Below are 6,859 nucleotides of genomic sequence, written 5' to 3'. Positions count from 1 at the left end.
TTTATCCCAGTCCTATATTGCTAGGACACGTAGGTGATTGAGGCAGCATTAGCAACCCGCTCTGAGGCTGGACTGGCATCTGAAAGGGTTTAGGCATTAACTCAGTGTAGTGTGTTTGGTAAGTGAACTGTTACATCTTTGTCTTGTTGCTTCGTTATGTTCCTCCATTTATGTGAATATCTGTTCTCTTTTTGTCCAACCTCTAATAACTTAAAATTCATTTTTTATTATTTTGTACAAGTGTGCACTCTGCTTAGCAGGAGCTGTCTAAGAGACTTTTAGGTGGTATGGATATGCATGCCATATGCATTTAACACTTGGAGAGGTGGAGAAGAGAGGATGAAAATTGGTCTACCTGCAGAGAGAGGGGAAAGAAATAATTGCTCAAAGTTAACAGGGGAAATGTCTGAGAGATCATTATTACTACTTAGCCCAGCAAGGCTATTGGGAAGTATTACTTGCTAGTAGGCAGTTAGGACAGTATGGTGCTTAACAGAGTAAGATATTAGTCTACAGTGCTTGTGGGCATGCTGTTAAACAGGTGAATTTATTACTTGCTCTTGTTTTTTTCCTCTTATAAAAATGCTATTTATAAATCTACTCTACTATTTATAAAAGTTGCTTATGAAACTTACTTTTTTTCCCCCTCCCTCATACTTGCATAACTATGTATTGCAGAACCAATACTCTTGTCAAAAGATGTTGCAAAACAACTAATGTGATTAGTGTTTTAAAAACGTGTAAGGATGAAAACTGTAACAGGAGGTCTGTAGAAATACTAGTCACTGCAATCTCACTGGCAATACACCTTGAAAATCTCTTACATCAGGGTTAAGGCTTAGAATATGGACAGTAAGGGAAAAAGGAAGAATATAGCTCACTACTGTTCACTGAAAACGTAGCTAACCTGCAAGTAAATAATGAATTGACTGATAATTTTAAATCAGCCTTGCTCAGTAGCAAAAACTGCATAAAATTGTGCATGAAAGAGTTTGGTGGGGTTTTTTTATTGAAGTTGCTCATTATAGCTAAAGGTGTTTAACCCCTCTGCACTGGCATAGAGGAGGTCCCAATCCTCGGGCCCCTGTGCTTTGGCCCTGTGGTCTGACTACGTCATTGTTTTGTCTTTTGCTGGATCTCAATGCTGAGCTGATTCAATGTAAAAGCCTGGCAAAACACTACTTATTGTACTGGTTTTCTGCTGATTTAACAAGCTTAATCAGTTTGGTACAGTCTGATAAGTAACACAGTCAGTAGAAGAAAGGGACAAAGATCAGTACCTCCCCTTAGACAATTGCTTAGGGTGTAACTTTGCTTGCAAAGTAATTATTCTTGGCTGCCTCTTTTTTTATAGTACATTATTACAACCAAATAGTCACGACTTCTTCACATGAGCTGCAATATGTATGTATATAGCTACATATACACAGGTACTGAATCCAGATCTGGTATTAAACAGGTCTAGGATACAGTAATATACTAAGTATGTTTATCTAAAAGTATTAATGAAGTGGAAACTGTGAGAATAGAAAGATTAAAAAAACTCTTGAAGAGTTCATAAATAGCATGTCTTGAACTGATGTTTCTGGACAACAGATATGCCTTGTTTCCTGGCTGCAATGGTTGCCTGAAAATTTAGGAGTAGGAGGGAAACTAATCAGACTTTCAAGATGCGTTACCTATGATAATTGGTGACCATGTGGCCTCGTTAGTAGGATCATTAATCCCTAACACTGTCAGCTTTCCTGAGTTTGCCTATGTTTTATCTAGATTAGTGCTCTGATTATGGAGCAGTAATAGTGGTTTCTGTGCTCCTTTGGGAGTTTTCTGCTGCTTAGGGATGATTCAGGTTCGCCAGCAGCAGCTGCTGAGCTGTTGTATTTCAGTCTGAGTTATTAAGGTAACCCAAATTTGGCATTGCTTTTTGTGAGGTAGACGAAAGTTAAGCAGCTATGTCGAAGCAACAGAGCTGCTCCTGTAGTGGAGATGGAACACTGAAGAGGGGAGAGAAGCTAGGGCAGGAGCTAGTCCGACTGTTGTAGAGTTCCTTCACTCCTGAATTGGTTCCTTAATCTGGCTGGTGACGGATATTGCTAGGTTTTTTTTTTCAAAGCTGTCTCATCATAGAACATTCATGAAGTAACTTGAGGGCTGTGTAGGGACTGATTCTGTAAGGTGCTGGGTTTTTGAGTAACTGCTTAGTGAATGTGCTTGACTCCCACCCAAAGCCAGTGGGACTTCAGGGCATTCATACTGTTCCAAGTAACTCTTTTTATTCTTAAAGATGTCTTGATAAAAGGAGCTTGTAAAACAATGATTTGTTTCTTTCTGTTCTGTGGATATAAATTATAACATATGTATGAAAAGGAAATGGATAACAGTTTTCTGTTTTAAAAAAATGGCTAGAAACAAGCAACAATGTCAAAGGCAAAGACACATGAATCTTGTTTGATTTATATCTGTTTTTATGTCAAGTGTGCGTGGTTTTCCTACCTTGAGGAATAAATCCGCTGAATGGTCTTAACTGATAGCATATTCCTTCCTGCATTGGTTCAGAAAAAACTGATAAACTGCAGGTACAAAGTTTTAGATTTACCGAGTCTTGCTTTTAGCTATAGCTGCTTTTTTTTTCTGGATTTAATAACACCAGCAGCTTATAAAAAAGGATTGGCTTTCATTGCTGTAGATTTACACAGATCCATCAAGAGTATAAGCAAAGCCTCATATTCCATAGCAAAAGAGTCTGAAATTCTACATAAACTTTCTAGTTGCAGTAGACTATAATATGTAGTTACATTATTTATTATGTTAAAATGGAGGCTTGCAATAAGTTAAGCTCACAAATAAAGATTAATAGTTGATAGAGTAGTACTTCTGATACTTTGATGAAAAGCTCTGCATGTTTTATGGTGCCCTGCACTTAGTTCCTAATACATCAAAGATGTTTGTGTTGGAAATGTGCAACTGTTGGTGAGAAGCTGAGGCAGTGGGCAGATGGGGAAGTGGAATATGCACATGAGCTGAATGTTCTGGAGTCAGCAGTGAAGTAGCAAATAGTGCATGACAAGCTGTCTTTTAAGAATTCAGGCTTAATCAGTTTAGATCTCAGTCATTTGCTTCCCTTGGAGTATTGCCTCAGGACCTTGCAGAATCAAGATTTTGTGGTGTGGTTGTTTGTTTTTTTTTTAAGGAAAATTAAAAAGCTGTGCTGCAGAAGTCTAGTATGGTTAATAAGGCTTTGAGCTCCTTTAAGTTGCAATATCCCTCTTGCTTTTTTCAGAAGTTTCACTCTTTAAGGAAGGCCTGTGTGCCAGTTGATTTCAACTCTGCCTTTTTTCATTGACAGCCTACCCTTAAGTGAGTTTTAATCGTAGTAATAATTGCATAGGGCAAAAGAGTCTCTGGTGTCTAGGTAAACATCCCTTTGGTTTCTGTATTCAGGGCAGGGAGATGCTAAATCACTGTGGTTGCTGCTTCCCCCTTAAGAGTCCAGCTGTTGATAAAATTACAGCCTGTTATGTAGGAGAATTCATGCTTGTGCTGGCACAAGAGAAAGAGCCGGGAGAGGCACAATAGGGCTGATTATTTCAGTGACTGTGCCCCTTTTGATTGTTTGTAGATAAAAACGTGACCTAAATAGTGGCCATATCCAAGTGAAGAACATGAAGTAAAAAACACACAGCTTGGGAGGCAAGCTCAGTATTCTCTAGAGGCTGTCCCTGCTATATGTTGAAAGCACTGAGCTGGCAAAGAGTACTGGAAAAAGTACTATTTGGAGGGGAAAGCTTTGGTTGTAGGTCTGAGTCTTTTCCAATATCAGCATTTCTGTTTGGATCCTTAGCATTCATTTAACTAACAGCTGTATTATTGCCATCTTCACAGATTTAAGCCAGTGGCTTCTTTAACAGTTATGTAAGTCCATAGGTCAGTGGGGAGGGAGCAGCATTTACCTTATTTCTTTCTCAGCCAAACTAATATGCTAAAAAAATCAGGACTTTTTTAGTGTAAGCAATACATACTGATATTGAATCAGATTGCCAGTGAAGCATGGGAAAAGCATCCTGTGGAGGCAGAGACCTGACACATTTGGAAATGCCAAGTAATGTCTTTGCCTTTCCCTCTTAAAACCATCCATGTCCTGAGAACATCTCCAGTTAAGAGAGAATATATGCTGAGGAACACTAACAAAAGGATTGTAGTCATTTACGAGCAGTTACACAAGGTATGAGTGTATGATTATTAAAGATTCAAAAATGAAGCTACTAGGTAAATGTTCCGAAATAATCAGCTATACTCAGAAAACTAAAACAAGCATTTGTAGAGGATATTTACCTTGTGCTCTTTCTCCTTAGTATTTTGGGTTTCATTTGTTTTATTTTTCAAATCTCTTATTTAAATGCTAGTCTATTTCTGTTTTTAAATGCTCCAAGACCCCTGCTAAGGCATTTCTACTGTAAAATTTCTCTCCTAGCTGTACTTTATGCAGCTTTAGGTGTGAAAAAGCTTTTAACTTTTCATCTCCCCCTGCTGGTGCCATTGCCTGACTAAATGGTACTGGTAACATGGGCTCAGGTATGGGCAATTTCTTTGAAAAGACAGTTTAAAAAATATTTTAATTCATTAAATACAAATCACAATGTAAGTTCTCTGAGGCTTGACTGTAAACACACCCTTGATTTCAAGTCACTGCAGTATCATAGAATCATAGAATGGTTAAGGTTGGAAGGGACCTCAAAGATCATCTAGTTCCAACCCCCCTGCCATGGGCAGGGAAATCCTCCACTACACCAGGTTGCCCAGAGCCTCATCCAATCTGGCCTTGAACACCTCCAGGGATGGAGCAAAGCCCTAGAAACCAGGAGTGGAACTCTTGTAGGGGACAGCAGTACCAGTTTATCTTCGCACTGCCAGTTAGCCACTGTGTGCAAAGCAAATGCACTACCCAAATAGCAAAACTACTAAATGAAGTCCTTATTTTAATTTTGGTATTTGAGTGGCAAAATGTGCATTTCCAGTTTACTTTTTTTCTGCCGGGGTATCTTTGCCCAGTTGGGGTATCTTTGCCCAGTTTTGGTGCTAATCAGTCAAAGCTGAGAAATAATCAGTGATACTAAGATGAATGTTAAGCTCTATGTTCAAAGTTCTTTCTAAAATGGAAAAAGTTCTTAAAAAAAATGGGAAAAGTCCTTTTCTATTGAGAAACAGCTACTATTACTTAGTTGTGGAGGGACTGGAAATTATGTTCATTTTCTCTTCACTTCAAATGCATGTCAGAATAGTTACCTGGGAGTGTGCTCTTCTCACCTAATTCCCCTTTTGCTGGTATCTCTCTGCATGGGGCAGTATAGTTACTACATCACTTGAGCTGTGTTACTAGATAGGAACGTACTGTCCTTCCCAATCCTCGAGTCATTTTTGTTCTCTAACCTTTTCCTGAATATCTGTTGTCTTCTTCATATGCCTTGAGTGACTCTTAATTTCTTTTGAGTAAGTGGGAAAATAAAACACTTGTTATTTTGAATCTGTGGATAAGATCTGAGTAACTTCCTAAGGCATCGTGTATTGTCTTCTGTTTTTATTCTATGAATGTGCAACATAACATACGCTAAATGATTTTTCAAACATAATTGAATAAATAGATACATTACGTAGAATGGCTGAGATTAAAAATCAAATGTGTAACTTGCTGATGGCTAGTATTTAAATGTCTAACTATTTTCCATTACTAATAATCTGGCAAAATATTATGTCTAATGGGTTATGTCAGCTAAGAAATAGACAGTGGGTTGGGGTGTTCCTCTGCTATTTTGCTTATTTACAATGAATCACAGTTGTCTCCTCTTGCTCATTTCTGTGTTTTGAGAAATTGACTTAATTTATTGCTTCCAGCTCAGGTTCTTTGAGAACTGACTCTTCACCCTCTGGTTTTCTCCTGAGGTTATACCACAGTTTCTGCCTCCATGGGCTGCTTTGTCCAGTCCTTTCACTCAATCTGGGTGCATTTTCTCTCTTGAGGTTACAGCCACTGTACAGCTCAAGGCATCCCTGTACAGTCGTCCTCTATTTAAATTTATCTGCATGCATAATTTAGGCTATATAGCAGGCGTTCTAGAGTCTTTGTTTTAGCTGAGGGTTTCTGTTCCATGAAAGGGATGTGTAATTACTCATCTCTGTGAGGAGAGTAACTGTTCTCGTGTGCCAGCTTCAGTGCCATTTTTGGCTAGCTGTTCACAGAAACATTTCACTGCGATCATGCCACCAGGTATCCCCAGACTGGTCACTAGAGGTCAACATCATCATCTTCTAATAGAGCACTAACTACCGCGTAATTAAAGGACAGTCTCTTGCTTGTATCAGTTAATTGCTCTAAATGCTTTGAACGTTCATGATGAGATGTTACTGATCCTGCCACAGTCCAAGGTTAAGAGGACAGAAGATGTAAAACAGGAGTTAGTAGTTTCTCACAGTGTGGGCATTTTAAAGGTACCAGAGCAAGAAAAAAAAAAAAAAAATCTGAAGGCCTTTGCCTTTCTGTGCCTGAGGCTCCTTTTGGTGAGTGCCTTGGGGAACGGTGGCAAAGCCGATAGGGTAGAGCAATAAGGAAAACTTTTCTGAGGTTATTGCTGTGTGTCAGAGCTGTAGCTCTTCTAGCTGATGTGTGTGTAGTCAGGGACTCCTGTCAGTACAACATGTACTTCATCAGCATCATAACTCTTGGGAAGCCGTAGGGTTTTCCAGATGCAGAAGTGTTGTCTTTACGTTCCTACTCAGAGATGCTTTTTACTGTTTCTAGCTTGGACAAACATACAGTCTACCTGAAGTCTCTGACAAACTGTTTCTTAACTGGAGGGAAGTTAAA

This window comes from Tauraco erythrolophus, chromosome 10 (assembly GCF_009769465.1).
Source record: "Tauraco erythrolophus isolate bTauEry1 chromosome 10, bTauEry1.pri, whole genome shotgun sequence".
Lineage (NCBI taxonomy): Eukaryota > Metazoa > Chordata > Aves > Musophagiformes > Musophagidae > Tauraco > Tauraco erythrolophus.
This window is presented reverse-complemented; position numbering follows the sequence as displayed.